Source organism: Salvelinus sp. IW2-2015, unplaced genomic scaffold (genome assembly GCF_002910315.2).
Source record: "Salvelinus sp. IW2-2015 unplaced genomic scaffold, ASM291031v2 Un_scaffold789, whole genome shotgun sequence".
NCBI classification, from domain to species: Eukaryota; Metazoa; Chordata; class Actinopteri; order Salmoniformes; family Salmonidae; genus Salvelinus; species Salvelinus sp. IW2-2015.
This window is the reverse complement of record NW_019942614.1, coordinates 390,873-396,872: the sequence shown is the minus strand read 5'-3', so window position 1 is coordinate 396,872 and position 6,000 is coordinate 390,873. Positions and strand designations below refer to the sequence as shown.

The 6,000-nt window shown below is 40.0% G+C and overlaps 1 long non-coding RNA gene across 1 annotated transcript; it reads right to left on the bottom strand.

The window, feature by feature from the left end:
* Positions 1 to 46: 46 nt before the first annotated feature.
* On the bottom strand, positions 47 to 2,358 carry LOC112068914 (uncharacterized). The gene is made up of 2 exons (XR_011475239.1): positions 2,009 to 2,358; positions 47 to 1,120 (listed from the first exon to the last, which is right to left on the bottom strand). It is a non-coding gene; the product is annotated as an uncharacterized lncRNA (long non-coding RNA).
* Positions 2,359 to 6,000: the final 3,642 nt, after the last annotated feature.

Below are 6,000 nucleotides of genomic sequence, written 5' to 3'. Positions count from 1 at the left end.
AGGATATGGAACTGGAGCATTTTATCAGAGTGATTTCTTCAGCAAAAACTGCTGTAGTGTTTTAATGAAGTTTGATTACGACAATATAGGCTACTTCTCCCTCACGTTCACATTGTTTTTACAATTTCAAAATAAAAAAAGACTGCTTGTAAAGGCTCAGGCTGCAGGTCATAGGCCCAGGTCAGGGCAGTCTTCAATTTTCAATACTGATCAAGAGTCCTGGTGTGAGTCCTCATATGCAATGTCAGACCCTGGCGAGTATCGAAATGTTCCTTACACCCAAGACAGCGATACAGTTTCAGTTTGTGATTTCTCATATGCTCTTCCAGCAAAACCTCCTCATCCTCTGTGAAACATATACCACAGATGTAACAAGAAAGTGATCCTGTACTTGCAACATGAAAATGTAGATGTTCTTTCAAACTTTCTACAGACTCAAAGGTTCTTCCGCAGATACCACACCGAGATAGCTGTCTATGTCTATGGGCATGAATCACTAGAGACGTCATCGTGATAAAAGGTTTTGCACATATTCTACAATGACGAACAGCATTACTGGGGATAGGGGATTTCAAATGGGACAACTCTGTGGATTCTCTGACTTTAGTACAGGCATGGAAGCTTGGTCCAACTTCTGTCTGTGTTCTCTTTGACTTGAGTGGAGGTTCTTCACTCTCCATCCAATCAACACTTTCACCACTCTCACTCTGAGTTTCAGACCAGTCTGAATTGACTGCAGATGGGGGCTGAGAGTCACTGTTACTGACATTTTCTGTTTTAATCTGTTCAATTTGCATTGTGGTGCTGGGTAGCTCATCCCTGTCTGTGTTTTCTTCACGTTGGGTTAAAATTTGGTAAAGATGTGAGGACTGACTTGGGTTCTGATTACAGTCACCTTTTATTCTGGCAGTAGATATGAAGGCTTCTGTATCAGCAGAATCATCAGTATAATCAGTATCATAATCCATCGCTTGAAGCTGCTCTCGTCTCTGACTGATGACCCATAGTTCCTCCTGTTCCTCTTTAATCTGGGAAGGGTCCTCCTGCCCCAGACCGGGACTACACTCCTGCTGCTCAGGAGAAACCTCTTCAGAGATGGAGAGAGTGAGCTGCTGGAGGTCTGTGGGGAAAAAGAGCATGATATATTTAGCTAGTACATTCTAATGCTGACTTACAAGAAATGTGTTCTAGCCAGATGTAACTTTTGAGCTACACAGTAACCACATTTCCAGACAGTTTTATGCAAGTCATATCATATATATAACACGATAGCTGTGATGGAAACTGGAAGTTTCGGTACAGTTGTATAAATGCCTACAGATAATTTGTTCGTTCGACATAGTGTGATATTTTTGTGTCGGTAAAATAAGTGATGCGAGAAAAGGCGATGCAAACACTTTAATGCGCAAATATTGATATAATAAACATCACATCTATGTAAATTTGGAGTCACGAGATTATATGGTGTATGGTCGTCTATGACTCGTGAAACCATGCAGTTTATTAGGCAACAGATGAAATAAATTATGAATTTCACAGGGTGGTGTATAATATCGAAGATCTTATTCTGATGACGGATGCTTGACAAATAAAAATATTCTCGCTATTTTTCATAATAATCTCATGTAGACTATATGAACTGTTGGCTAGAACACACGTGCCAAGACCAAAGTAGACACATTTGCTATTTAACATGACAATGTTTGTGACGAAACTATTGGTAGAGTTGAAAATGTGATGGAAACATATAGAACTTTTGATTTGTATTCGGTACATGAAACCTTAAACTAAAAAGTACATTATGTGCACTACGTCGCCACACACTCCGTTTGGTGGAAACGCTACTGGTGGGGAAAAATCGAATTTTCTTCATGCGGATTTTTGAATGAAAAACGCATGAAAATCTGTCTCCAATTGAATTAKATTTTTGCTAATTTAAATGACCAACYTGCATTAGGTATCTGTAAAAAATGATGGTTGTTACGGGCTTAGCTAATAAGTAACATACCTTCTAGTCTCTGTAACTTTATTTTTGGTTTAAGAACGACATCCAGCAGCCTCTGTAGCCGGGCGTTCTCTTTTTCCGAACGGGACATTTTTTCCTGGTACTCTGCTACCGTTCGGTCTTTCTCCTCTTTTGAACGGCATAATTCTTGCTGGTACTCTGCTATCGTTGTTTCAACTGCCCCGAATAGCTCGTCGACAGCCGCTTTTAATCGCCTGTTAAGCAACATTCTCAATGATTTTATGTTAGGCAACATTTTTGTTAGTTATCTAGCTGAGTAGCTGCTAGCAAGTGTTGTTTTTCCTGTTCCARGCGCTCTTTTTCGAAACACATGTTTACACTATCACCACCTGCTGGAGTGGAGTGCTGTGGAGATAATTTATTTTATTTTATTTAACCTTTATTTAACCAGGTAGGCCAGTTGAGAACAAGTTCTCATTTACAACTGCGACCTGGCCACGGTAAAGCAAAGCAGTGCGACACAAACAACAACACAGAGTTACACATGGAATAAACAAACATACAGTCAATAACACAATAGAAAAGTATATATACAGTGTGTGCAAATGAGGTAAGATAAGGGAGGTAAGGCAACAAATAGGCCATAGTGGTGTAATAATTACAATTTAGCAATTAAACACTGGAGTGAGAGATACTGGGGAGCAAAACAAATAAATAACAGTATGGGGATGAGGGAGTTGGATGGGTTATTTACAGATAGGCTATGTACAGGTGCAGTGATCTGTGAGCTGCTCTGACAGCTGGTGCTTAAAGTTAGAGAGGGAGATATGAGTCTCTAGCTTCAGTGATTTTTGCAATTCGTTCCAGTCATTGGCAGCAGAGAACTGGAAGGAAAGGCGGTCAAAATAGGAATTGGCATACATAGGGACTTTATATCATTATGGGACTTAATAAGTGTGACTATTTAAGACAACATAATTTTCTCTCTTTACAGTAGCCTACTTTGCGTGTGATAATGTGTTTTGATCTCCCTCCTGTTGAGTAGGAAGAAGAAGAGACAGCTGTCTCACCAAGTGTCCATCTACAACCCCAACGGGACCAGCTTCCTGCCAGAGCACAACGGGAGGTTCCCCAAATCACGAAAAGACAACGAGTCCCATATCTATGCCTCGATCGAGGACACACTTGTATACAGCCATCTCCTGCGAGACGGGGCAGAGATGGGTGTCTATGGAGACCAGGCTGTGGATGTGTACCAGAGCTTTACTGGGCCCACAGAGACAGAGCCCCTCTCTCTGGGGACAGTCACTGAACGTCCAGAGGTGGGCATCTACCAGCCTTTTGTGCCCRCATCCCATATTGCCCCACCCGTCCCCAATGGACCCTTAAGTCAAGCCCAGCAGCCTATGGTGGACAACGAGCTGCATGGCTCCAGAAACAATGGTGATACACATGCACAGTCTTAACCTAACAATATGAACACAGAGCTTGCTCCAATGGTGGAGCCTGAGGCTCATGACTGAAAGGGAGAGAACTGTACGTTGGGGGTATATGCCAAGCACAGTACCATAGCCCTTCTATTCATATTTTATCAAATTTCCTGGCATGTACAGTACCAGTCAAAAGTTTGGACACACCTACTCAATCAAGGCTTTTTCTTTATTTTTACTATTTTCTGCATTGTAGAATAATAGTGAAGACATCTAAACTATGAAATAACACATATGGAATCATGTAGTAACAAAAAGTATTAAATACATTTTAGATTGTAGATTCTTCAAAGCTACCTTTTGCCTTGATGACAGCTTTGCGCAATCTTGGCATTCTCTCAACCAGCTTCATGAGGTAGTCACCTGGAATGCATATCAATTAACAGGTGTGCCTTATTAAAAGTTAATTTGTGGAATTAATTTGATTCTTAATGCATTTGAGCCAATCAGTTGTGTTGTGACAAAGTAGGGGTGGTATACAGAAGATAGCCCTATTTGGTAAAAGACCAAGTCCATATTATGTCAAGAACAGCTCAAATAAGCAAAGAGAAACTACACTCCATCATTACTTTAAGACATGAAGGTATGTCAATCTGGAAAATTTCAAGAACTTTGAAAGTTTCTTCAAGTGCAGTCGCAAAAACCAACAAGCGCTATGATGAAACTGGCTCTCATGAGGACTGCAACAGGAAAGGAAGACCCAGAGTTACCTCTGCTGCAGAGGATAAGTTCATCAGCCTCAGAAATCAGTAATTAACTGAACCTCATATTGAAGTCCAAATAAATAAAGTTCAAGGAACAGACACATCACAACATCAACTGTTCAGAGACTGTGCGAATCAGGCCTTCATGGTCGAATTGCTGCAAAGAAACCACTACTAAAGGACACCAATAATAASAAGAGACTTGCTTGGGCCAAGAAACAAGAGCAATGGACATTAGACAAGTGGAAATCTGTCCTTTGATCTGATGAGTCCAAATTAGAGATTTTTGGTTCCAACCGCCGTGTCTTWGTGAGACGCAGAGTAGGTGAACGGATGATCTCTGCATGTGTGGTTCCCACCATGAAGCATGGAGGAGGAGGTGTGATGGTTGGGGGTGTTTTGCTGTTGACACTGTCAGTCATTTATTTAAAATTCAAGGCACCCTTAACCAGCATGGCTACCACAGCATTCTGAAGCGATACTCCATCCCATCTGGTTTGCGCTTAGTGGGACTACCATTTGTTTTCCAACAGGACAATGACACAAAACACACCTCCAGGCAATGTAAGGGCTATTTGACCAGGAAGGAGAGTGATGGAGTGCTGCATCAGATGACCTGGCCTCCACAATCACCCGACCTCAACCCAATTGAGATGGTTTGGGATGAGTTGGACTGCAGAGTGAAGGAAAACCAGCCAACAAGTGCTCAGCATTGGTGGGAACTCCTTCAAGATTGTTGGAAAAGGATTCCAGGTGAAGCTGGTTGAGAGAATGCCAAGAGTGTGCAAAGCTGTCATCAAGGCAAAGGGTGGCTACATTGAATAATCTAAAATCAAAATCTACTTTGATTTGTTTAACCCTTTTTTGGGTACTACATGATTCCATATGTGTTATTTCATAGTTTGTAGAAAATAGTAAAAATGAAGAAAAACCCTTGAATGAGTAGGTGTGCCCAAACGTTTGACTGGTACTGTATGCGATTCACTGGAATATCTGAGAATCTATTGTCTGTCAAAGAAGCCCACATTGTTTGATACAGTTGATAATGTCATGTGTTTTGGCTGTGGGCACCTTTGCACTGCATAGTGAAAGCGTAACTTTTTATTTGAGCAGCACCCATGCTAAGTTTTTATGTTCCAAATGTTTGCTTTCAATTTATTTGAATGGTATGTACAGAATGTAGATTTGTTTCACTGAATGTTGTAATTTWAAAAAATGTAGTTTGAACAGTAAGGACCAGTTTCATTGATGTAGAAAAACCTAGTCTTGGACTAAAAAGCACTTAGTTTCAGTTGATTGCTCAGTCCTTTTTTAAGGAATAGGTTTAATCTGGGTCCTGGAAACCGACCCTCAACTTTTAAATATTCTTACTTTTGAATGATTGATAATGGAGATGAACATACTTTGTGTATTTGTATATTTAATTCAGTTTACAGTGAATGTGTAGGAAGATAATGTAAAGGTAAAAATTGATTGTCATAAATCAACAAAAAAAATCACACACACTCAAATCCTCGTTTATTCGTCATATGCACAGGATACAGGATAAACGGTGAAATGAAATGCTTACTTGCGAGCTTCCTCAACATTGCAGAAATAATAAAATGAGTGGTAAAACTAGAGCACTCCAAAATACTATGTCAGTAGTTAAAAAAATAAGTAAAAAAATATATACTGTGAATATATTTCAGTGTACTGTTATATTTAAAAAAAATTTTTTAACCTTTATTTAAAAAGGCACGTCAGTTAAGAACAAATTCTTATTTACAGTGATAACCCACTATTCCTAGGTCAACTGCCTTGTTGAGGGGCAGAAAGACAGATGTTTACTTTGTCAGCT